Source organism: Excalfactoria chinensis, chromosome 1 (assembly GCF_039878825.1).
Source record: "Excalfactoria chinensis isolate bCotChi1 chromosome 1, bCotChi1.hap2, whole genome shotgun sequence".
NCBI lineage: Eukaryota > Metazoa > Chordata > Aves > Galliformes > Phasianidae > Excalfactoria > Excalfactoria chinensis.
In genome coordinates this window covers 108,685,561-108,711,165 of record NC_092825.1, presented here as the reverse complement: position 1 = coordinate 108,711,165, position 25,605 = coordinate 108,685,561, and the positions used below count along the sequence as shown (strand labels likewise).

Below are 25,605 nucleotides of genomic sequence, written 5' to 3'. Positions count from 1 at the left end.
CTATGCTCGTGCCAGTGATATGACAGGAATGGCATAAGGCTGTACCAGGTGAGGGTAAGATAGGCATGAAGGAAGTTTATTTAACATCAGGATGGTAACAGGTTCCCCAGTGTGGCGGTTGAAGCCCCAGTCTTGCCTGTATTCAAGCAATTGGATTATGTACTCAATAATATGCTTAACTTTTGGTTAGCTTTGAAGTGGTCAGGTATTTGGTCTCTACAATATCTGAAGATCTCGTCCAGTTGAACTATTTTATTTTCTTGTATTTTGTTCTATTCTATTTGTGAGGAAGTGTTGCTGAACCAACCATTTGCATACACTAATACTCAAACAATTAGGCCAGAACTAAATATCAATAAAGCCTGAACACAAACTGGCCCTGTCAACTGAGGTTCACATTTTAGGAGGAAAGTAGGAAAAATAATTTGCCAAAAACCAGAAAGATATACCAAGCTGAAATGTCTAACAGTCTCTTTTTCAAGTGCTAAAAGAGAACTTGTAATTACACAAAGAAAGCAAGTCATAGACATTATTCTAATGAGGGTCTTACAAAGGTCTACATTGATAGGACATACTTGGAGTTACACTGAATCAGGGTCTCATTACTGCAAGTGGATAAAAGATAATTTGTGTTTCTACATAGCATCAGCAAAAGAAAAAAGTACAATGTGACAATGGTAAAAGATTATTTACTCTTTCTATCATTAGGTTAAATTTCTGGGCTGATACTTGGACTAATGCATTAAATTTTAACAATGCAGCAATATAAATTTGTATAGCTTAGTCACTTTGTAACTTTTATGTGCATCTCTGTCTTTTGAAAACCAATTGTTTGCATGAGCTCTATTGACAAGAACAATAAAAACAGTGATTGCTTTGTAGAGTGTCAAGTAGTCTCAGCCGTCCATGTTATCTCTTATTTGTTAAGTTTCACAGATGCTTTGATTCATTTGAGAGGAAAATACTGTAATTTAATTTGCTAGTATTGACACCACAGTGACCATGCTACACTGCGCATCTTCCTCATTTACTGTGAAGCACTGTAGAATTGGGAATCCATTTTACATGGAAAACATTTGCTTTTCTTTTAGCAGAGTTGTTCTGGAATGCACAATAATAGCTGGAATTAAGTAAGAAATGTTTGGGTTTTTTTGTTTGTTTGTTTTTCCAGAAAATGACATTTTTTTTCAGAAAGTTTCTAAAACAGACAATGGAATTAAGGACAGTTTCCAGCGTTAGACTCATTTTTATTTTTATTTTTTCCCCCTTCAATCAATCACTGTTTATATGTACAGCACAAAGTACACTGACTCCCTCTTTCTGCTGCTTTCCTGAAGTAGTACTTCCTTTCAATCCTTTCAATTTTTTTGTAATATCTTGTTTCCATTTCATGGAATGAACAAATCCAACACATCAAATATTTTCTACAGCAGTAGGGATCCTTGTTCTTTAGGCAACTTTCACAACCTGCATTATCCATTCTAATAAATAATTTCTACCTTATACACATGCTGCCATTTGATTACTGGAAACATTAGAAAACTAGTATGGAATAAATTCACATCTGCTTTATAAGCCCTGCCCAGTCTCTTGAAATATGAGTTTTAACTAATAAGACCAAGTGCTTGCTATGATAAATTGCTTTACTAAACTGTTTCCAATGTTACAAACACCGCATGCCTAGTCAATTCACACAGAGTAAACCTGAAGTTTTATATTACTTATTCAATATAGCACAAATTTGAAATGCTGGCATTTGACTAAACTGGAGAGATGTTACTTTGTTCCCTAATTTTGTAGAATTGAAGTTATTTTTGCAGAGGGAAAGAACAAGACCTATGCACTTTTAAGAGAACATTTTAGCACTCTTTAGAAAGTTCAAGTGATCAATAGACCCTTCTGTAATACTCTGGAAGAATCATGCCCCTAGTATTACCGAATCATTCTGAGAATATGGGCATGACATTTTGGTAACAGAACATAATTACATCACTATCATAAGGGAAGAACAGAATTGGCCTTCATGACTGCCTGTCTGTCTTCCATTTTGTAGCTTCAAACTATTCACACAGTTTTAGTGGAAATCCATCTAGGGCAGATGAAAATTCTACTTGACAAAATAATGTGGGATATATATATATATATTTATACTTATATATATATACATATATGTGTATATATATTTCTTTCAGAAAGGAAATAAAGTCACAGCATGGTAGTAGCTGCAGCAAGACATTTCAATTACAAATATATCACAAATAAAACTTAAAAGTTACCATTGATTTTTACACATCTTGGAAGTATACTTTCTATTAATCAGCAACTAAAAATACCTTAAGACACTCTAGGCTGCTGTCACACATCTCATCCTTACCCTCAAGAAGGCTGTGATTTTTCTGGCAATAGGGTAATTAAATCTTTGTGCTCAATAGATTGAATGTCTTCAGTGGATTGACACTGCAGTAAGTCTTCGGAAACAAAGGTTTCACAGAAGCATCAAATAAATGCATTGTATTTTCAAGGTCATTGAAAAATGTGTTTTAAGTTGTATGCAGCTTCACAAACAACTAGAAAACAATCATAGCTAGTCGCAGACCTATGTTATAATTTTTTTTAATAGCCTTGCTTAAAACTTATATATATATATATATATATATATACATATTTAAGTCATGAACTGATGCCCTTTACCTGCAGAGGAATTTAAATGTTTACAAGAATCTCCTGTGCAGTTTACATGCCTGACGATTTGTAATACAAATATATATATTTTGAATGTAAAAAACTGCTGTAGGCTGAAATGATGAATCAGATTTCCCCTTATAAGATTGATGATGGAAAAGGTGGGGGAAAAGAGAGAGGGTACAGGACAGAGGAAGGACTGCAGCTACTCTGAATGAGGCATAGCAGCCTGATTGGCAGCAAACAGAAACTAGAGATAATTGTATAGTTTAACTCCATATATAAACTAGAATATTAGTTGTATGGTTTAGCAAAGTGATTTGAATTTCTCTCTTCCTCACCTGCATATTTTAGGGAGTTGGACAATTATTGGAGACACCTGGGGGGTTTGGAGGAAGGAATGAAAATGACAATGGAAACAATAAAAGGAAGAAAGAGGGAATAACTGTTAAGCTCTGGGGTTTTTTTGGTGTGTGTGTGTGGTTTTTGTTGTTGTTTTTATGTTTTAAGTGAAAGAAACAGTGAAGTCTTTCCAGAGTAAGAGTAAAAACAACAACAACAATAATAATAATAACCTAAAAGGAATTTATTAGAATCTTCATGAGTAGAAAGACTCTGGAGATTTAAATACACAGCAGTGTTTTACATATTATTTAACCTACTATCTTCATGTTGAATAAAGGTCAAAAAAGACAATTCTCTTGGTTTAGCTGATATGGCCAGTTGGCAGAAACTGCTGATCTTTACATAACATAAGACCCGTACAAAATCCAAGGGATTTATTCTAAAAAGAAAATCACAAAAGAATGTGATGCAGGATGTTTTATTATAGATGAAATGTATATAGATGAAATTAAACTCCCAACTTAAATGAAGACAGAGGTGAGCCCTGACTAGAATTCTGAACATACATACGTTGCATCACATGGAGGAAAAAAATTCTGTTACCCTGCCAAACTGCAAAAACCTTAATCTTACAACTACTGGGTAATTTACAATTAACAGCCTGAAAAAACAGTACCACTTGCAGTAGTGTCTTCCACCACATATTGTAAGAGAATGTGTACTTAAGTGTAGTCCACGCATTAGCTCAGCCACATGTACACAGCCTATGATGCTCTCAGTATTAATTAGACTGAAATAACTGAAAATGTACAAGTTATTTTCCAAACTCAGACAGCAATTGAATCAATCCCATGACAAAGAACATCTCTGAAAAAGAAAAAAAACAGACAGAAAAGAGATAAAAAATTGAATTGAGAAACAGACTGCAAGCAAGGGTCAATAGATAAATGTTGAAAAAAATTGTGAATATATTTAAAAATCTTAGAACATAAAGTTCTATCCTATTCACCTCACCACTGTCTAATTTTTGTGACAATCTGTGTTTTGTGTTCTTCTTTCCAAAGACTCTGTATCAGATCTCTTTCTCCCCACGTAAATTGAGAAAAAAAAAAAAAAAAAAAAAAGTCATAAAAAGATTTAATCATGTTATTCTTCACATGCATTATGGAAGGAGTTAATATTAAAGGAATTACTACTTGAAAGTATGGTATTCTGTGAAAAGGTCTCTTTTCAGTGCTACGTGCCAACTAGTAATTATGAAAGTGATACAGAAAGGAATATCAAGTAACTGAAAGACAACTTGTACAGAGAAGGTACAAAGATGTGTGTTAATGAACACAGTCTCTTCTGTTACTTGGTGCTCAAAACTGTTAAGTCAAAACTTTACAAATTCTGAGTTATGTGTAAAACCATTGGCAAACATTACTTCTTAGACTAAGTTTGCACAAATAAATTAGCACGGAGAAATTCTATACAAAGGGAAACTAAAGGGAAATAATGGGGAACAGGAAGGGAAAGGGGACAAGAAGGTAGAAGGAAGGAAGGGAAGAGAAAGAAGAGAGGAAGTGGATTATGAACAAGTCATATCTTGGATTTTATCCCACAGGCTATCAGGGTAGAAACGTACTTCTACTTCTGTATCAAACTCTCAAAATTTCAAGGAATGAGTTCACAGTGAAGACTCCAGCAAAATACATGACAACAGAAGATCATAAGATAGCTATTATTTAAGTTTCTTTAATATGAATGTATTATTTATTATTATACAATTGCCATATAATGTACAACTTATTTTTCAGAAAAATTATAGAGGGTAAAACTTGTTTGAGAAGGAAATCTCAGACTTTCTGTTTTCTACATATTTAGATTGCACTTTCTGTATGAGGGTAGGCTAGATTCTAAGAGGATTATTACAGCAGTACAAGTAGGAAGCTGTTTTTAGGCATTTCACAGTATTACTGGGGCTTATTATCAGTTCATCTGGGAAATTTAGCAACAGAAAGTATCAACAGATAAGAGATATGCTGAATAAATTAAAGGAGATTTTGACATTGTAAAGACACTCTGTCTTTTCAAGGTTAGGCATGACGACAGACAAAAGATTTAAGATTATATTAGACTTTAATAGGAAAAATCTGGTCAGAATAAAGCTAATGGATGCAAAAGTCCTTCAGACTCCTAGGAGAGTGAAGTAACTGAGATTTTAGCTTGGGACAAGGCCTGTTCCTCCAGGAGGGGCACAGAAACGAGGCTGCTATGTCCAGAAGGGCATTGTGGTGGCCTGGTGTGCTGAGCTGTGGAAAAAGAGACAGAGGTGCCCTGCACTTTGGCCATGACCTTAAGGTGCTGAATACTAAAAACAAAACAAAGAGAAGATTCTGCCCAGGAAGACAGGACAAAGGCAAAAGAGAGCTTCATGTAACATTTTGAAGTCATTTTCTCTTCAGTTCGTAAAGATGTAAATTTTGGTGAAGGACATCAGAAAGAAAGAAATTAAAGCTTGATTGGATTACAGATGCTACCCTTAGCAAGACTTTAAGAATCAGCCTTTTCTTGCAGTATGTTTGATGCCTCACTCTGTGAAACAATAAAGGAAAGCTACTGAGCTAATCTCAACAGGTCTTTTGAGTCATTTTTTCAATAAAAAAGGGATTATTAATACTTGCTCTTGCTCTGATAAATATATTAAAGGTTGAATTTCTTTCCCAGACACATTCACTTATGGTTCGTTCAGTTCTGCTGGGAAGTTTCATGAAACTGACTGACATTTCCTTTCACTGATGCTGGATTACTATTAAAGCATCAAAAGATATTGTTCCCATCTTCCAGAGGGAAGAACAATGCACCAGGCACAGTTTAATTAGGCCACAGCTTTACAGGCTCATGGGAAACCAAGCAGAACAATTACTCAAGCAGCATAAGCTGTCATTCCTCCCTTCATCCTTCTCTCCTGATAGAAATTGGAGGCCTTTCCATCCTCTGCAGCAGAAACTCTACAGCAGCCACTGCTGAGTCTAACACTGCAAACTTTATCCTTACACAGGTATGAAGGGGAAGGTCTTACTAATTGTCTAAAGGAAATCCATACCTGGGGGAAAAGACGCTCCCTGAGTAGAGGCCACTTTCATCCCCATACTCTAACACTTGTGTGTTGCCACCTCATTCTCCTGGTACTTCTGTTGAGTTCTTCATGGTTATTTCCCCCTCAACACACACTGCATTTTTGTAGTGTTATTGCAGAGAAGGGTACTCACACATCCTTAAGTTTCTGAAGAACACCCTGCTATTTCAGTTTTAAGATACATCACAAAATGTCACTGAAGGAGATATGCATATCCAAAACAGGAAATAAAGACGTAAAGGTATACATGTTAGTACAGCTAATAATTGGTTTTCTTAGCATGCCAAAATGTGTTTCTCTACATTAATTGCAAATTAAAGAAGAAGCAAATAAATTTATCATAGTAATCAAAACCTTGTCTGCTTTTTGAGACAGATGGCAATCACTCTGAAGTTCTGTACAACCCCAAGGCATAGTGCATAATGAAAACGGATAGGGATGTGTGGGAAGTTCTGATGTCAGAGAAGCAGAAGAGCTCATCAGCAAGTGAAGAGCAGCCTCACCAAAGCCTCCAGTTATTGCTCAGGCTATGCAGATAATCTATCTTATCTCCTCACTACAGTTTATCATATACTTCTGAAGCCAGAATATAAGGCCAAGAGCCAACAAGTTAAAATGGTTTTTTTTGGTAATGTCTTCTATTTTACCTTTCCATTGTTAAATTCTGCTGTAAGATTAATTATGAGATAATTAAAATACCAGAAGTTTCATCATGTGTATCAGAACTTTCTAAAGTCATGATTCAGTGCTCCCCATCTCTGGGAATGCTTAAATTCATGAAAATGAATTATCTTCTCTGTTCTGAAAGCAAAGGGAACTCTTTATTTATTAATTAGACACACGACATTTTAAAAGTCAAACTTTTATTCTATTTTCAAGTGAAGTTTCCTTATGAGGTTTGTTCAGCAAAACTTAAATTCACTTTAATTAGCCATTCTACCTTATCTATTAATACAATTTGAAAATGAGATTTTGAAATGAATCACATCACTAACCAGATTATTTTTTCCTGATCCAGACTATTGCATATTTCATAAGAATGAAATTAGATTAAGAACAGATATTGATTGTAATGGCATGATAATATTAAAAAAAACTGAAGTTCTGTTTGAACAACATAATAAAATCTGCTTATGTGGTCTCTAATTAGAGCAGGAAAAATGTCCTATAATGACATCAACAGCGGTTTCTAATAGAGTTACAATATAAAATCTCCCAGAGAGGTATATGATCCATAATGCCAACTACTACAATTGAAAGAAAATTGAAAGAACTAATTTCAGTGATTTCAATACTATTTTTCAAAAAGGTAAACTATTCCCATAGAAAAAAAATATAAAATACATTGACACTGCTCACTATGTGCAGACCATAAGCATGCAAATCAAAGCATAAGCTATGTTTTAAGCAAACTTTTTGTGCCAATCCAAAGCTGACATAGTATAATCAACTCTGAGTGTCACACCTGAGTGTGTCAGGTTTAAAATTCTTCAGATATCCATTAATATGAAATAAGCAAAAGCTCATTCTTTCATATGTGATGCATACATAGAATCACACAATCACAGAATATCCTGAGTTGGAAAGAACCCACAAGGATCGGTGACTCCGGCTCCACACAGGACCACCCAAACCCTGAGAGCACTGTCCAGACTCTCCTAGAACTCCAGCTGTGTCCACAGCCCTGTGCAGCCCATTCCATGTCCACCGCCCTCTGGTGCAGACACTTTCCCTAGCCCCCAGTTGCCCCTCCCCTGACACAGCCCTGTTGCTGTCACTAGAGAGCAGAGATCAGCACTGCTATTCTAATCCCCTCGTGAGGAGCTGCTGGCCACCATGAGGCCTCCTCTTCTTTGAGCTAAGCAAACCCAGGGACTTCTGCTGTTTGCGTAGCTCTCCTTAGCATGCTATAAGACTTGCTGGGCCTGCTGAAGTCTGGGGCACAGATGGCCCTTCTGGCTGCCAGGACACAATGCTGACTCAATTTCAACTTGCCACCAACCAGAATTCCCAAATCCCTTCCCATGGAGCTGCTCTCCAGCTCCTCATCCTCTAGACTGTACGCAGAGACAGGGCTACCCCATCCCAGTTGGAGAATGCAACACTAGCTCTTTCTAATGCAGACGGTAACCACCCTCAAATTTGTCAAGATTGTGGTACAAGGTCTCTCTATCCTTAAGGAGTCAATGTGCTTCTCAATTTAATATCATACACTATTTTATTTAATATAACTTCCAGATCTTTATTGGAATCATCAATGAAAAAATTAAGGAGAACTGGTAAAAAAATGGAGTCCTGCAGAATCCTACTAGTGGCAACTAGGGCAACTCTTAGGCCATAGCCTCCCTTGCTCAGTGTAGCCATATTTTAGTTATCATGGGACATTAGATTCACACCACCATAGCTTTATGATGTCCCCAGACAACTCCTTGCCAACTGCTATAAGTACAGGTACCTTAGCAATAGATCAGCAGTTGCCAACAGACTTGTGTCTTTATGGCCTTCTTCTGCCACAAGAAGCAATTTAGATAGAGCTCTCTCTCATCTTTGTGGAGAAGTATGGCTTCTCATCCACCAAACAAACTTAGGCTTTGAGGGAACAACAGCAAACCCAAGCCAATGGATGTTGATCCACCTGAAGGTGACATCGAACCCATGGAGGTGGATCCACCTCAGGAGGAAGAACCAATGGAGGTGGATCTCTCTTCATCAGGGAAGGACAAATGCTTTAACATCATCTTTGCCCAGAGATGTCACTGCATCCACCGTTGGCATACTAGGGGCTCTCAATTTCCTTCCCAGCACTGAAATGTCACTGTCTACCAGAGAACCCCAGCATTAGCTGCTGCTCACTAACACTCTTCCTTCTCTGTTCCCCATTCTCATCCTTCTCCAAGGCCTGACTGTCCCTTTAATATCCGAAAAATTGATAGTGTGCAAATATCAATAGAAAACTACTTGATTAATTAAAGGCTATTGTCACATTTCCAATGTCATTTTAACCAAGATGCAAATCAGTATTATAAAAAAAAAATAATAAAATAAAAAAAAAAAAAAAAATGACAAAAGGAGATCACAGATGATGGAAACAGATTTGAGCCTTCCTCCACTCCCCACCTGATCCACGAAACCTAAATGGACCATCCAGATCATTCACATTTATATTATTTAGGAATTTGATGCATTTTGAAATAGATTTTCAGTACTATTACTAGCAGGAACCTGACTTAACAGTATAATCATTAAAAAAATATATATTTTCCAAGCTTCCCATCAGTCAGAAGAAAAAACAAAAACAACCCCCTTCCTCCAAAAAGTTGAGACACTGCCAAAGCTGAAATTAATGGAACAAAGACTAACTGATTTTAAAAAACTCTAAGCTGTTGCTCACTAAATATGATACCACCTACAATAATTCACTCAGTATTTACTGTACTAAGTTTCTATTTGGTAAGCAGTGAATGTGTAATGTTGACTTCTACTGCTATTCTTCAAAACAATACAAAGCTTACGGTGATATTCAAAATAAATCTAAAAATTTTTCATCGGTTTAATTTTGCCAGCTAATGTTACTGAAACATTTATTATTTTCCTGTACATTGCTGTTCAAGGTCACTGAAGACTGGATGACTAACAATGGGATGAAAAGGAATCTTCTGAAAGCAGGTATGAACATATACTCAGCATGTTCCTACAAGGTTTGAAGAATGAGTTACAGATTCAGAGTAAAGGATAGGGACTTGCCCATAGAAAGTGCAGCTAGCTTCACACAATCTAGTAATTTGCCCGTGATGAGCTTCCTTTTGCAACTATGTATGCAATTGTTCTTCCCATCTCTGTAAGGTGACATACACGGAAGAAAAATAACATAGATAACTAATTTTACTTAAAATATTATATATTTAGTTTATACTGGTCAGAGATTTATAACAGTAGTTTTAAATAGTGGAAATGGCACAGATGAAAGTGCAGGGTTTCTTGAGAGGAAGAGCTTTTCAGTGTAGGAGCACAAGCTGGATCTAGATGATGTCAACTGCAACATTTCTGGCTAATGTGTTCATATAAAGTAGCATAGTTCCATAGCAGACATGTTCCATGAAAGGTTATTGTTGAAGATTATTATTTTCCCCACATACGCCTATTAGAAAACAGAAGAAAAGGGAATGTCTATAGCCTTGACTAAAAATGGGAAGGTTATTTTAAAATCATGTACAGGAGAGAAAGATTCTGAAATTTTTGTCTTCTGGATTACAAAAGGGCAGCTTCTGTCCTTACTAAGAGGACAATTTAAAATTTACACAGTGAGGTGCTGAATACCGCATGAACTGAATTATTCATATGAAGATACACAGTAAAGTTCTTTTATAGTGAGTTTGGATTTTACCTTTATTGAGGGAGAGACTTTAGCAAGGCTAAAAAAAAATTAGGAAATATAATTTATAATGCTAATGTTACTTAAAGAGCCCTTCAGGTATGTAAAATCATATTTAATAAATAAAGCAACCCATCTTTTGATATCGTCTTTACTTGTAACAGACAGATAATAAGACTTCTACACCTAAATAGGGGCTAATGTAATTAAACAAAACTAAAATACAGCAAGTCTCATCAATATGAAAACAAAAATAACAAGCTCCCTAATAAAGAAAGGTTGGTATTATTTTCATTATAAACACGAATAACATATATACCAGATCAGTGCTTCTCTGACCATGCTGTGAAATAGACAAATGTGATGTGCAATCTGGACAACAACATTACAACAGATATCAATATAATGCTACACAATGGCTCATGCAAAAGCTCCATTACTATTTGCAAAATGATGGCATTGCATATGGCAACCGATTTTGGCTTATCTTAGGAGGTGAGGTTTCCTGAAGCACTGGAGTATGTGGCCACAAGTCAGTTAAGTAGGGGGATCTTCACATTGCACAGTGAACTTAGGTCTGCTCTTAGGGCTGCAATCTATCAGCTGAGAATTATGAGAGAACATGATTTGTCAGCAGTTCATGCACAGGGAATTCTGACCACTAAAACTAACGTTCCTACTTTTGCAGGCTAGACTTTCAATTTTTATTGCTTCTGACACCTTTCTGATGTTAAGGAAGGAAACTACAGTTATCAGGATCCAAATAATTTACAGTCTCAGGGAATGTACCCTGCTGATTCCTGAAGTGGACAATTGGACAAACCTAAATCATCTCAGCAAGCTGCTCAGTTAGCTCAGATTGTCTTTGTTTATGAAGGAAGAGTGAGAGAAAGATGAACATTCTGGCATGCTTCTACTGCTGCCAACTCCTACATTTTTTTTGTTTCTATTAAACTTTCCTGGTTTGGAAACACTTGACCAATACATATATATATATATATGTGTGTGTGTGTGTGTGTGTGTGTGTGTATACACACATACAGCAATATATATATATATATGTGTGTGTGTGTGTGTGTGTGCGTGTGTGTTTAACAAGCCAACAAAGGAATGATAAAGGAGAATAAGGGTAGCACACAGTAACAAATTAAATAGTGGAGCGATGTATTCAGTCTTTGCCTGTGAAAAATCAATCTCAAGAAAAACCTAGAAGTATTTTGGTTGCTAACTCCAAACTAGAAAATCTTATTGCATCCGAGGTAGCACTGCTTTCAACCAGTCTTATTTTCATTGACTCACAAGAAGCTTCAATGACACACAAGCAGATGACTCATGCTCCTTTCTAAAGCATTATAAACTGTAGTCAAACTCATTGCAATTTCCTGGCACATACACACAGGCAGTCACCATCATCTTTCTACACTGAACAGCTAAATACTTATTTGCTCTCAATATTTCCATTTAAAGCTGTAGGAACAGTAAAATCCATGCAACCACATCTGAGCTGACTATCATTTTAACCTTGTGAAAAGGGCAACCCAATATTAATCTGTGCAGAATGAAATTACTCCATTAACTTAAGTGCCAGAGGGACTATGCTTGTACTTGCTGGCCTGTACTGAAGCCTAGCAGAGTAGAAGGGTTTACTGCATGTTTATTACAGCTAAGAACTGTTCAGGGAGTTCCCCCACATTCACTGTATTTTTTTTATTTTTTTTATTTTTTTTCCCCCAACAAACACAGAGAAGGATACCTAATTGAAATGCCATGTTTAAAAGAACAAGTATTCCTGCTCTGCTTGAGCTCAAGGAGGAGGTTAAAATGGATTATTTCACTCTTTTTTTTTTTTTTTCTCTCAAGAAGTCAAGCATAGCTCTACAGAGACTGACAAACTGCCCACAGTTTGCCTTAAAAATTCTATACAAAGTACCACATTATCTAAGCAGATGTGAATACTTGGTAACTGTTTTTTTTTAAAAAGTAAACATTGCTTGAAGGCACAATTTTCTCTTAAATTTATACTAAAAACTGTTAGACCAATTGCTGCTGTGGAGGCCATCTCCCTCTCAAGACATTCAGAAGGAAATCTCAGAAAATACAGCAAGAGAACAGTGTTCTAAAGGAAGACAGCAGAACATATAAGACATAGGGAGACTGTTGGAAATGAGGACATTCCAAGACAATTTCTATCTCCTCAAATCTGGATGTAGATGTTCGGAAGCCTGCTAGCCCATCAGCAACAGGCTCCATTGGATGGGCTGTGAGTGCAGCATTGCCTTGGGCAGTTACAGTACACCCGCTCTCCCTGACAAGCCATTCTTTCATCTCACAACCATTCTGACAATGCTACCTACGTGATGAGGCTGATTTTCATATTATATAAAATGCCATAAGTTGGGATTTGCATTTCCCATGACCTGCGCCTATGACTTCACTATCATCAAAACCTCCATTTTATTCCCCCTGATGTTATTTAAATTCCCCCTATATGGCATATCGCTACCATTACTGTGATAACTCCAAAAGGGAGGGAAGAAAAAAAAGTGCCATTTACTAGTTTTGTTTAAATGCTTTTTTGGAGTTTGTTTTCTGTTGAATTATTCCTATTCTAAATACTGTGATCAATGCAGTTTTCTTGCATTTAAAAGTATGTGAATTTTTTTATTTTCTCTTTTAACATGTGATCAAATTATATGTTATATATATAGTGCTAGTCTTAGTATAGTGCGAACTACTCGCAATAGTAAAAGACATTTTGATTAAATAGTGAACCATTGTTTTAATAAGCATTACAGTTCTGCACATAACTGCTGGCAAAAAACAGCAACAAAAAACAAACAACAACAACAAAATCTTTAACTCTTTAATTATGTTTAACACCATTATAACAAGATCCAGTGGCATGACTACTGGCAGGTTGCATGGATACATATCTCACATCACTACAGATAATGATAGGAAAGTCAGTGAGAATGACTGGCAGATGCTGCTTTTGTAATGTCTGCCAATAAATGAGCCAGACTCCAAAGGAATTACGCACCTATTTCCATTTGTGAATCTGGGTCCCTGTTTATATAATTCACAATAATAACAGCATGAGCTGAATCATACCAGTCATTAAAAATTCACTGTAGTACTGTGAATAACCAAAACAAATTATAGGAGACTTTGTCTTCTACCTTCTATCTTTGTTTAGTAATAGTTCATGAAACAATTTATATTTTTCGCTTCAGAAATTTTTACTGGTATATATCAGCTACCGTGCCTATTATTTAGCTACTTTAAAATGTATATAATTAATACTGATACAACAGGATTTAATTCTAGTCTAAACTGTAGTAACCATTTGCTTGGCACTGTTATATAAAGAGGAACTGTAACAGCAGCACCCAGTCTGCAGCTACACAAAGCACACTGGTGACAGACAACCAATCTACAAATACACAACAGTCAGATGAAGACAGCAAAATAAACCTCCATCAAGAAGTACCACTCACTTGAATGAGGGAGAATAAGTAGGTTCTGACATATGGAAAGAGGAATTAATGCTTAGACCAGTCAGGTTTTGACACATGGGAAATCACATATAAGCACCAGAAGTATGCAACAGAACTTGAAGAAGAGAGCTTAGGCTTCCTAGCTTGTGCTGCCACACAATGCCAGCACAATACATGACCAGGACAATGTATGGAGTATTGAAAAAACAGGTTACACACAATGCGTGGCTTTACACAGTTCACAGTGTTTAACCTCATCTGCTGCTATGCATGTTAATTAGATATTTAGCCTCCAATCCACATCAGTGCTAATTAGAATGTGTTATTTACTGCAGAGCGTAGGCTTGCTCAGGCAACTGCCTGACATTAATTATTCTTTGAATGCTGGAATTTAAATCCAAAAATGTAAAAAATGTATGAATAATGCCAGTTTTGTGCAGTGTCAAACAGTTTTAAATCAGTGAGGACTATAATGAGCCTTTATTCTGAGATACTTACAAAATAAAGGACTGTTTTGCTATACTGTTTATTGCTTCCCAAATTTCAAAGCCTCAAAATTCAGAAAACTGTTTCAACAAGCTATAGAAAATCTAGATGTTTTGTTCCTCCTAAATTATTTAAACACCAAAGAATTTTAAGAGATTGTAGCCTAGGGACAAATGGCATCTTCAGATTTTCATTTTTCCTAAAACGGAATCAAATTTTGTGCAGATTCTGAAGTATCTACAACAGTGCTAATATATATATATTTGAGTTGTGGCACTTCTAATTTCTCTTCCACAGCACTTCAACAGCCTGAATGCAAGTCTGATGCCAGAGGGAGTCCTGCTACAGACCTCAAGGAGCCCAGCACTGAACTTTCAAAAATGCTACACACTCCGATAGCAGTTTGAAATCCTACAAATATGCTTCTGTTATCCTATCATGTTGACAAATGGGGACAAAGCTCACTGAGTCTCAGTCCTTACTTCACTGAACTTTCAGATGCCATAGCTGTCAACATCTTGTGAAAGCCTGTATGGAAATGTTTAGAACATCAGATAGTATTTCTCTGTTTTACTAAAACCAATAAAGAATCATAGAATCACCAAGGTTGTAAAATATCTCCAAGATCATTCAGTCCAACTGTCCACCTACCACCAATAATACCAACTAACCACATCCCTCAGTACAACATCTAAACGTTCCTCGAACACCTCCAGGGACAGTGAATCCATCAGTTCCCAGGGCAGCCCATTCCAGCACCTGATCACTCCTTTAGAGAAGATTTTTTCCCTAATATCTCAATTAAACCACCCCCGGTGCAATATGCGCCAAATTTAAACAAAAGTGTTTGGTGCCAGAAATGTCAAGCAGTGATTACAGTCAACTGTCTATTAAAACATTTGTTTCAACACAGATCCCCTTCACCCCTACCCCAAACAGACTCATCTCATGTGCTTTGTGTTGTTGCATTTTGGGTTTTTTGTTTGTTTGTTTTTTTCCCTCTTTGTACATCACTGCAGGACTAGGTGAAGGGAGATGAAAGGGAAAGAAGAAGTCAATGAAGCCAGAAGGAGGAATGCTGAGCCACAGCAAGAATAAGCTGTATTTAATTGTAAAAAGGAGAAAAAAAAAAAAAAAAAAGAAAAGGAAAAAAAAAAAAAAAGAGAGAGAGAGAAAAGGTGGCCACAAATGATACAGTGATAAGGTTACACAATTAAATTCCATAGCATGACTGAAGGTTTTGCCTGTGTTTTGCCTGTGTTTGATTTCATTATTATTAAAGGCATAAAGAGTAGAGTAAATCAATGTTAATAAAGTCTAATCAAGTCCATTAGGCAGGATGGTACAAGTAGTCATTTATATTAAAAAGTGCCCTATCCTCAACCTAAACGGCTGGCAGACACAGAGAACACAGTGACACATAAGCAGAGTTTTCTCCATGTAGCTGTAAGAGTGTGTTGTCATATCACACATTTTTAACTACTGGAAAGGGAAGCCACAATTATAAATATATATTCATATTAGAAAATCATATTTTATAAATATAAATGTGTGGAACAACAAATCAGGACCTCTGGAATGTATAAAAATATCTTAAATGCTATAATTAAAAGACAAAAATGGGATGAAAGTAAGAATGTTTCAGCACAAAGATAATTGTTTTAAAATCCTGACATTTCATTGTTTTTAATTAGCTAAAGTGAATGCACAGTAAATTGAAAAGATATCAGTAACCCAATGTGCATTTCAGAGTGTAAGTGATGTTTTGACTAACAGCTTGCTACTCATTCAAACATTTGCTCTCAGCCCTGCACTTGTTGGTTCACTGACATTTTAGAACAATCAGGCATTAAGAGAGCTCCAGTAAAAAGTAGCTGTTGCTTTGACTGCAAATCACTTAAAACATATTTAAATGCATAGGAACCAAACCTCTTTGCAGTAATCTACTGCATGTCAATTAACTCCTCCTTAAAGGAAGTACAGTATTTATGATCTAAGCTCACAGTTTTCAAGAACAGAATGGCCCATATGTCCTGCCTCAAAAATAAGAGTAGATAAACTTCCATATAGATGACTATGGAAGCATATAGTGCTTCTAGTTCTTAGAGCATCCATCTCTACACAGCTAAGTATAATCTCAAGACTTCCTTAACATCCATGCAGTTTCACAGCTATGCAGGGAGCATATTAAGGCTCATTTAACTGAGAGTGTGAAGTGGACAACATAGCACAATAAAACAATAGAATTACTGTTCTGTTACACAGCGTTTAAATCTCATGCCATAAGTTAATAGAGTAACTGTGCTTCAGCTGGGGCCTTGGGAACTAATGGATGTATGAAGAATGTGAAGGTCAGCTGCAGCTTCTGCAGAAATGACCTTAAGATCCTGAGAGAAGCGAACAAGATAAATAATAGCATTAATTTGTTGTTCTTGAAGAATGCAGATTTAATCTTGTTCAGGGATTCTTGGAAGCATTCAAGACTTGACAAGACAATAAGTAACCTGATCTGAGCTGACCCAGTTCTGAGCTCTAACTACAGCTATTTCTCCCTTATGGACAGAACTTTTGTTAAGTGTTTTATGCTGCCTATAAAAATAAATCAGATTCTTAGCCCCCCCACAATGGGAACTCATTTCCTGAAGCAAGAGAATGAAACCATTATACAGTAAAGATTTATTTTTATTTTTTATATTATTATTATTTTTTCAAATAAAAATTCTATTAGAGTCCCAGTTTCATTTGAATAATTGCTATAATCCCTTATTTTGGGGCTGAAATATTTCAGACTGACAATCACAGAGGTAAGCCAAAGGCCCTTCTACAAGCTAAATACTCAGTCCTCAGATAACCTTCATAATTTTACATGGATGAATACTCAGTATGGCTGTACACAAGTAAGTTAGCAGGAGAAAATGATTATATTAGTGATGTTCTCCAATAAATAGATAATTAATAAGGTGTGACCAAGACAGGGAAATAAGCCGGCCTGAGAACAATTAAGACAAATATACAAGACCCTCTGGTTTCACATCCTATGTAAGAACTATACCAACAACCTCAAAATATAAATCCTATTTAGTACCACAACTAGTTTTAAAATGTTTTTAGCATTATTCATCTTATGTGTGTAGCATCAGTTTGCCTTCAAATTACAAACCAGTGAATTAAATTTATGAATAATTAAAACAGGTTTCCATTTGGTCGTAAATCAAATTCCATTTTTACAGGTAGACCATTCTTTGTACCAAGTTACCTCTAAGGAAAGCAGAATTCCATAGACAGACAATTGTCAGGGACAGATGTACGTGTTGCTCCATCTGACTATGGACTCCAAAAGCAAGACAGAAAGACCAAAGCCAGTGTAAAAGGGATGTGTGTGCAACTGGAGCTGTTCAGTCACCTATCTGTTCTTGAAAAGATAAGTTGCTCAGAGCTGCAGCATTCATTAGAAGACCTCTACAGGCACTGGTAACTTGAGCGGACAACAGTGTTCAACTGCACCTTGCACCACCTGCCAGCAGGAGTTGGAAAGACCTGGGAAGAGGCAGGTGGCAGCTGCACTGTGAACCACATCAGCAGAGATCTCCAATGCTGAAGTTGACCTGAATGCAAGTAGTCACTAAGCAAGTTCACAGAGGAGCAATTACTCCATTAACGCTAAATGTTATTAAGCCCTGAAGGCTGTAGGATTAGAAGATATGTGACTTGCAGCTGTTAGAGAGTACAAGGTTACAGGAAGAAACAGATCATGATATGTTTGCTCTGCTGATTATTTTTCCATAGTCTTCTGCTTTTGGACACCATTAGGATACGACCTGTGTTGTTCAATTACCTTTGTTTTTATCCCGGACAATGTCTGTACTTGTAAAGCATTTTATCTATGTTTGTAACTAAGCCTGCAGCTGTCTGCAGTTTTTAGCTATGGGGCCTGACCTGTTTTTGGCAAGAAAAGGTTAATTCCGTGTACTTAAAACTGTTGTACAGATCCTTATATTTAGGTAACATATATACCTTTTCAGCATGCATAGTCCAGGGTCCCATTGAAATCCACTGAAATTCTACAATTATTTGGATTAATGGAGCCAAGATTTCTAAGTGTATGTGAGTTAAGAATATAATCCTTTATAAAAATCATAATCTTAGCCTGCTAAATATGAAACACTGTAAAAGGAAAATGACATCTTGGAATCTGAGTATTCTCAATTCTTCAATGCCAAAACTTGGCGAAAACTCATAAATACATATATTTGCATACTTATTTGAAAATCCTTTACTGTTCACTCAACTCTTATGCCACCCTATTTCTTTGACAGCAGGATCTTAAAACTTTAAGTATTAAGTAGCTTGAAATTATAAACAGAGGGAATGTTTATGCAAACTCTCACCCTGAAATTGCCTCAAATATGGTATCTGAAATATCTGTTCAAATCAACCATCATTCGGGGATAAAGAAGCCAAGAAAGAGGTTTGTTTCATTCACTGTATGAGTTCTCACAAACTACTATTACCCATTATGAGGCTTTGAAGAATATAATTATAAATCCCATCTGTTTGTGCAAAAGCCTCTTGAAGATAAACTTCCTCACAGCTACTAATTGCCAATATTAAAGTGCTTCTGAAGAAAACAAACTTACAATTTTTACACAGAAATATCCTCATGCTCAATGAATGACCCACACACAACAGCATTCACCGAAGAATGGCCAAGGACTGCATAGGATGCCATTATTATTTTTCCAAAGAACCTGCCAACAAGCTGCAGCCAAACAAATGCAGCAGTGAAGAAGGAAGTAAAGCCTGTTATAATTCTTTAATAAATTAACAAAATGGTTTTGATTGGAAGGGACTTCAAAGAACAAATGGTATCAATCCCCTGCCATAGGCAGTGCTGCCACTCATCAGATCAGGCTGCCCAGGACTCATCCAACCTGGCCTGATTTGGAAAACAAGATTTCCTGGGGATAATACCATACCTTTCTGACCCAACTGACCAGGGGCTCCAGCCATTATTAGCATTAGCAGTTAATAGTATTCCTCTGGAATCCAAAGCCTTTATTCAAACAGCCTGCTTTTAAGTAACATGTAAGTTTCCTGCTAGCTTGCTTACTTTGATGAAAATACAGGTTCCTGATGGCCAAAATTCAGTTTTACAGCCCTGTCAGCACTAAGAACTCTGCAACCAAGAGGGCATGTGATGATGATTGCAGGTCAGATACATTAAGGATCCTAACTCAATAAATAACCTTAGGAAATCCTATTCCTTTGTTGGAGCTTGTTGAACCTGCCAGAAGTTCAGCATCCCACAGCCATTCACCCATTTTCCCTAGGTGAAAACTGAACTCTGAGTTGAGACAAAAAATACTAGGACAGAAAAGGAAAACAGAAACAAAAATCTGACCTGTTCCACCCAGCTCCCAAAGCTTTGTGGCCTTCCATGTGCTGCCCCTGGAGTGATTCAGGCATGTTTTCTTGCCCTCCCATACCCCCTGTTGCTGTCCATCATGGCAGCCACTCTGCCCTGCCACCTGCTTGGCCCCAGGTGTGTTCCCATCACTCAGCAACAGCCAAACATTGGCTTGCCACTAAGTAAGCATGATACACTTGTCTAACCATGCCATTTCATATAAAGGAAAAACTGCTCCTACCTTTTTCAATCAGACTCTGATGAATGTTATTTTTCTACCTGATAGGCAAAACAATGCCAACTTTTTATATTAGGTTCAGTAGTATGGACATACTACAAGCTTCTGTTTTGTCTTTACATTGATTCTGTCTGTCTAAAGTCCTCTCTGATATAGTCTGTATCCTTCAGCTATTTCATCACTTCCTAATGATATCACAGAAATTGAGTTCAGTGCAGACAGATGTGGTTCACTTCTCCTTTTTCCTTTCAGCATTTTGTTTTATGAGACTTTTGCTTGCTTTCTGACTGAAATGTGAGTCCCAACTATTTTTGCGTGAGTGTGATATAGATGATTAATAGTGGCCATTTTCTTCATTTCCCCCAAATGCCTGTCAAGCTGCCTGTAAGAGAGGACAGTATTTTCCCATTCATCGGATTGCTGAGAGTAGATTCAAAAGGCAATAACGGATTAAACAAAAATTCAAAATACCTGAAAATTCTACAGTTTGTTTTGTTTTGTTTTTTTTTTAACCTAAAAATCACGTTTTTATCGCTAAACATTGAAATAGAGATAATAAATGCTAATGTCTTACATAACAGCTTAACAGTCGTCAGTAAGTCATATATTGGCAGAAAGTATATATTTCAAATGTACCAAAACCTTTCTTGGTCCATCAACATCCATAGTGTGAATTAAAGGACTACTAAAGCTTGTTCTAGACAGTCCTAATAGCATTATAATATCTACTTACAGACAAAGTAGGTTACAAACACACAAAACCACACTTCTATAACCAGAGTGATTCTTGTATCACTCAAAAATAGCACACTATCTATTCAGGTCAAGGTTCAGTTTTTAAGTGGAAAGCAAATCCTCCCCTATTCCCTACGGATTGCACTTTTGAAGGTAACACCTGAAAAAATCTCATGTTCTGTCCTCCAAGATCACGATAACAATATAGCCTTAATCTGTAAAAATACGTAACACAGCCTTTCTAAGTCTGGGCACCCTGGAACCACTTCTGTGTACCTAACAGAGCTAGAAGTCTAAGACTTCTGTTCAATATTTTGGACTACAGTATCGGAAGGTATTTTCTCTGTTGTCTGGAAGAATCGAATACTGTTCATGAAATTGAAAACTTTCTTAAAAATATATGGGTAAACCTGCTTATATCTCACAGGTGTGTATGCCATATTTAGTGAAGTTTTTTTTTTTTTTATTAAATGTTGAAGGGCTTTAAATAAAAAAGACAGTTTCTTAAAGTCTTCTCAACACACGAGTTTGTTCAGTAGGCCATGCACTATTGAACTATTTTGCTTTTCATTCTAGAGTTTTTCTGTTGTCATTTAATGTGTCTAGTAGTGGGGACGGGGGACAGTGCAAGTAAAGATTATACTTACAGGGAATTTAAGTGCCAAATGAGATCAAACAGAAGAAGTCAGTCTTGGTCCATTTCTTGTCCTGTGTATGCTTCAAAAAGTCCTTTGGACTGACACTGTACCTCTTGTAGACTACTACTTATGTACAACAAAACCCTGTATCATTTCCTGACATAATTATTAGTATAGTTGTATTTTTTCACTTAATAGAATGTTTTCTCATCTTTTGTTTCCTACATTTACATCTGTCTTCTGTGTTTAATTTCTTATAGGGAAATAGGAAAAGCTGTTGGAAGGGTTTCAGCTTAACCTTAATACAAATTCATGTGCCTCTGAGGTATTCAGATTGAACTGTGTCACTGCTTAATACTGTACAGATCTTTAATGAAGCAATGACTCCAGAAACAGCTTTTGCAAAACTATGTAGCCTGGATACAAGGACTTAGCTTCATTAATTCAAATGCTAGAGTTCTTTCATATTTTAATAGAAAAATCTCAACGGAAACATATCCAAAAGAATAGCATCAATAGGATTTATTTTAATAAGCATCATCATTGGCATTGGTAGAGGTCACAGATAATTAGTGAGCAAACACACCACTGACACTGTTTTCATAGACTGCAGTAATGGTATAACTTGAAAATCTGTGCTTGAAGCACAACTGAGCCTCAGGCAAAATCCCTGCTGAAGGAGCTGTGATAACTGCAAATGAGTTTAGCATGTATTGTGTGTATACATATATATATATAGATAGATACACACACACACTACAATTACATGGAACATTTCTGGGAATTCCTGTCAGCAAAGGACAGATCTTATACTGCTTCATGACACAGCTATAAAGATCCTTCCCTTAAAGACTTCAGGTAATTTAATTTGACCCTGTTAGAAAAGGGTATGAAAGCAAAACAGATCTGCTTTGGTCATGAATCTTTTCTAAAGGAAGTCCAGAAAGGCTTATTCAAATAGAATTGACACCAGAACCACTGTTAGCTTTCTGCAGAATTGGAACATAGGTACAGGAGTCACAACATCTAGTTAGCATCTTGAGTCTGCAGCAGATGCTCCAGACTGTTCTGAGTAGGAATAAATTAATTCACAGTGTTTGCAAGAGGCACTTTCTTTCTTTTCAGTTTGGTACATGAACCATATTAAGCACACAGAATCACAGACCTACTCAGGCTGGAAGAGACCTCAAAGATCAAGTCCAACAGCAGCTTAACCATAGTACCCTAGCTCTAACAACCCTCTGCTAAATCCTATCTCTGAACATGGCTCTTACATCCAGGGACCGTGACTCAACCACCTCCTTGGGGAGCCTGTTCCAGTGCTTGATAAAATACCATACATTATCAAGGATTAATTAAACTAAGCCATGCATCTAATAATTAGTAACATTTAGATTTTTTTTTCCAATATTTTTTCTCTTTTATACCATAGAAATGCTAGTTCCAAATACTCAGCTTAACGTTGCCATGACAGTATCCTAAACCATATTCTTACATACACGTTCTGATTACCATCCAAACAAGCTATTCAATTGTATGAAATTATATTTTATGGTCTAGGATGACATTCTCTGTATATCTTTCTATTCATCTGATAATTCACCAGAGGTTATTTCAGCACAAGAATGAGCCCCCTGACCTGGAGAACGAGACAACAAAAAAAGCTTTTCTGATAACAATCTTCTTTACCTTAAAACACTGAAAGCCTCAAGTCATAGGAATTACAAATCCAGTCTTTTCTTAAACAGCTGCTTGGTCAACGCACAGACACAAATCTTTATACTATGTTTTCTGGAGGCTTAGAGCAAAGTTTATTTTTAAAGGGAACTCTTTCTCCATTACAGAATCTATAATTTCTTGCTCACTAGCTCACACCATTTTCAGTTATCCAGATGATATGCTATGCACTGCCTCTACATTCTAAAAAAGTCTTCAATAATAAAGTACACCACACTAAACTGATGTTTCCTCAGTTTAACCAATATTTTCAAAAATTGGACAAGTAAATTGGTCCCACAAAAATATCCCCCCTGCCAAGTTTACACCAGCAGCAACTGAAATGTTTGGATTATAATTAGAGCTCTCTGGAAAAAATAATAATGACTGAATACCTCTAGTAGAAAAGCTGTCATTATGCCAGTTTTCTCTAAGCTACCAAGAGCACCTTAGAGATGACTCCTACCTTAGCAATACAGAACATAAAACAGTCAAGTTGTATATGTGCGTAGATATTTTATCTATATAACATTTTTTTTTCTTACAGTACCTTGAACTTACGTGTATTTATTATATATGATAAATCTTATTTACTTTTATTAGGGCATCTACAATACAAATTTTACTGTATGCATCCAAATAGTTGATGCTGCTCATCACAGATAGAATTCTGCTGTTCACAGAATAACCACTGAGAAAGTAGTAAAGAGGCTCCAGCCCAGAGTATGCTTACAACACAAACGTTTCACTGGCATAAGAATAAATTATTTCATGGTGCAGACACTGTAGTACAAACCATGGATACAAAAAGCATATGTCTTAGTTTCATACAAATAAGAAGCCCTGAGAACAGAAGTTGTTGTTTCACCTAAACAACTGCATTTTCCAGATCAGCAGTAAAAACTATACAGTTTTTACCAATATTGTTAGAACATTTTAGGAAAAACAGTCTTCTGCACGCTAACACAAACCACTTTTTTTCCAGAGCTGTAGTTATATCTGGAGAATATTAGAACTTGAGGTACGACTTCCATAATTTCTTTGACCATTATGCAGAATTAGAAACAACAAATATTTGAATGTAATATGGTCATCAATGCTTTGTGTGAAGATCTGACCATGCAAAGGGAATGGATCCAGATATTCAAGTTGCATTTTGAGGTTAAATAAAAAAGAACATATTTGATGAGGCATGAAATTTAACTTCTTTTCTTTATTTTTCAACATTTGAGACCAACATTCCATCTCAAAGTTCAGAGAAGGTGTTAGAGGTCTGCCTTTTAAGGAATTAATTATTTCAGGCTCACAACCACTGTTCCTACCACTTTTTCCACTTTTTTATTCCCTATCACAGAGCTGTATGTGTTCAAGAACAGGCACAAAGACAGTTAATTCAGCTTGAATGTGACAAGCAGTAATATATGCAGGATAATACACTTACCTAATATCATTCAATTAAAATGCACAATGCTAGAAGGAAAACACAAAACACTTTGAAAGACAATCAAAGCTATTCATATTTAATACTTCAAACAAGAGGTCTGAAGTGTTGCAGAGGTGACAACATATTACAGAAAATGCCAGTATTTAGTCTTGTCAAATTATAAAATAACAAGCTCCTAGTTTAGATTTCCTGAAAAGGCAATTAATTGTGAAACTATTTTATAGAACTTTGTGCCTCTGTCAGAGCCTAATGAACAAAATAGAGATACAACACATTATTTATGTGTATTCCAATAAGCCAGTGCTGAGCCAAAAACTGCAAAGCACTTTCTGATGACTTTTCAGTACAACGAATACTTTCAGTTAGCTCAGATCCTTTATCCATGTTGGCATAAGTGATCTCCTTATATGCTCTACTAGCATGAATTCTAGGTTTGACTTTCAGTTCTGCAGTGAATTACATTCTGTTATATTGTACAGGGGTAGAAGTAGGTAAAGAGTAGCTAATTAAAAAAAAAAATGCATCTAACAGCATTCATACAGTGAGACACTTTATTGTATAGATGTTCATTAAAAGAAGCATTAAAGTTTGTAAATAGTACATACTAACTGCATTAACCTTAATAATAGTTTCTATAGCCTAATCACCTCTTAAGGTCTATATATTGATTTATTTTTCTTGGAAACCAGAGAGACAATAGCCACTATCAACTGTGGTGTAAATGAGAAGACTTAGAAAATATTTGCAGCTCTGTCTATAATTATAACATTCCTGTATTACTCACATACAGTGCAGTAAGAGGTTTCCTAGGACACTTCATTTCACAACAGTAATAAGAGCATACAGAAATTTTTAGACAACATAGTAGTTCCTTAAATAAAGAGCAAGGAATCACATTTCTGTGATATCTTGCTACAATTTTTT

General features: G+C 36.2%; 1 protein-coding gene across 15 annotated transcripts in view; it reads right to left on the bottom strand.

Moving 5' to 3' along the window:
- Positions 1-25,605, bottom strand: part of DMD (dystrophin) — a 1,110,121-nt gene that overhangs the window by 772,038 nt on the left and 312,478 nt on the right. The gene's annotated exons all lie outside the window — the stretch shown is intronic.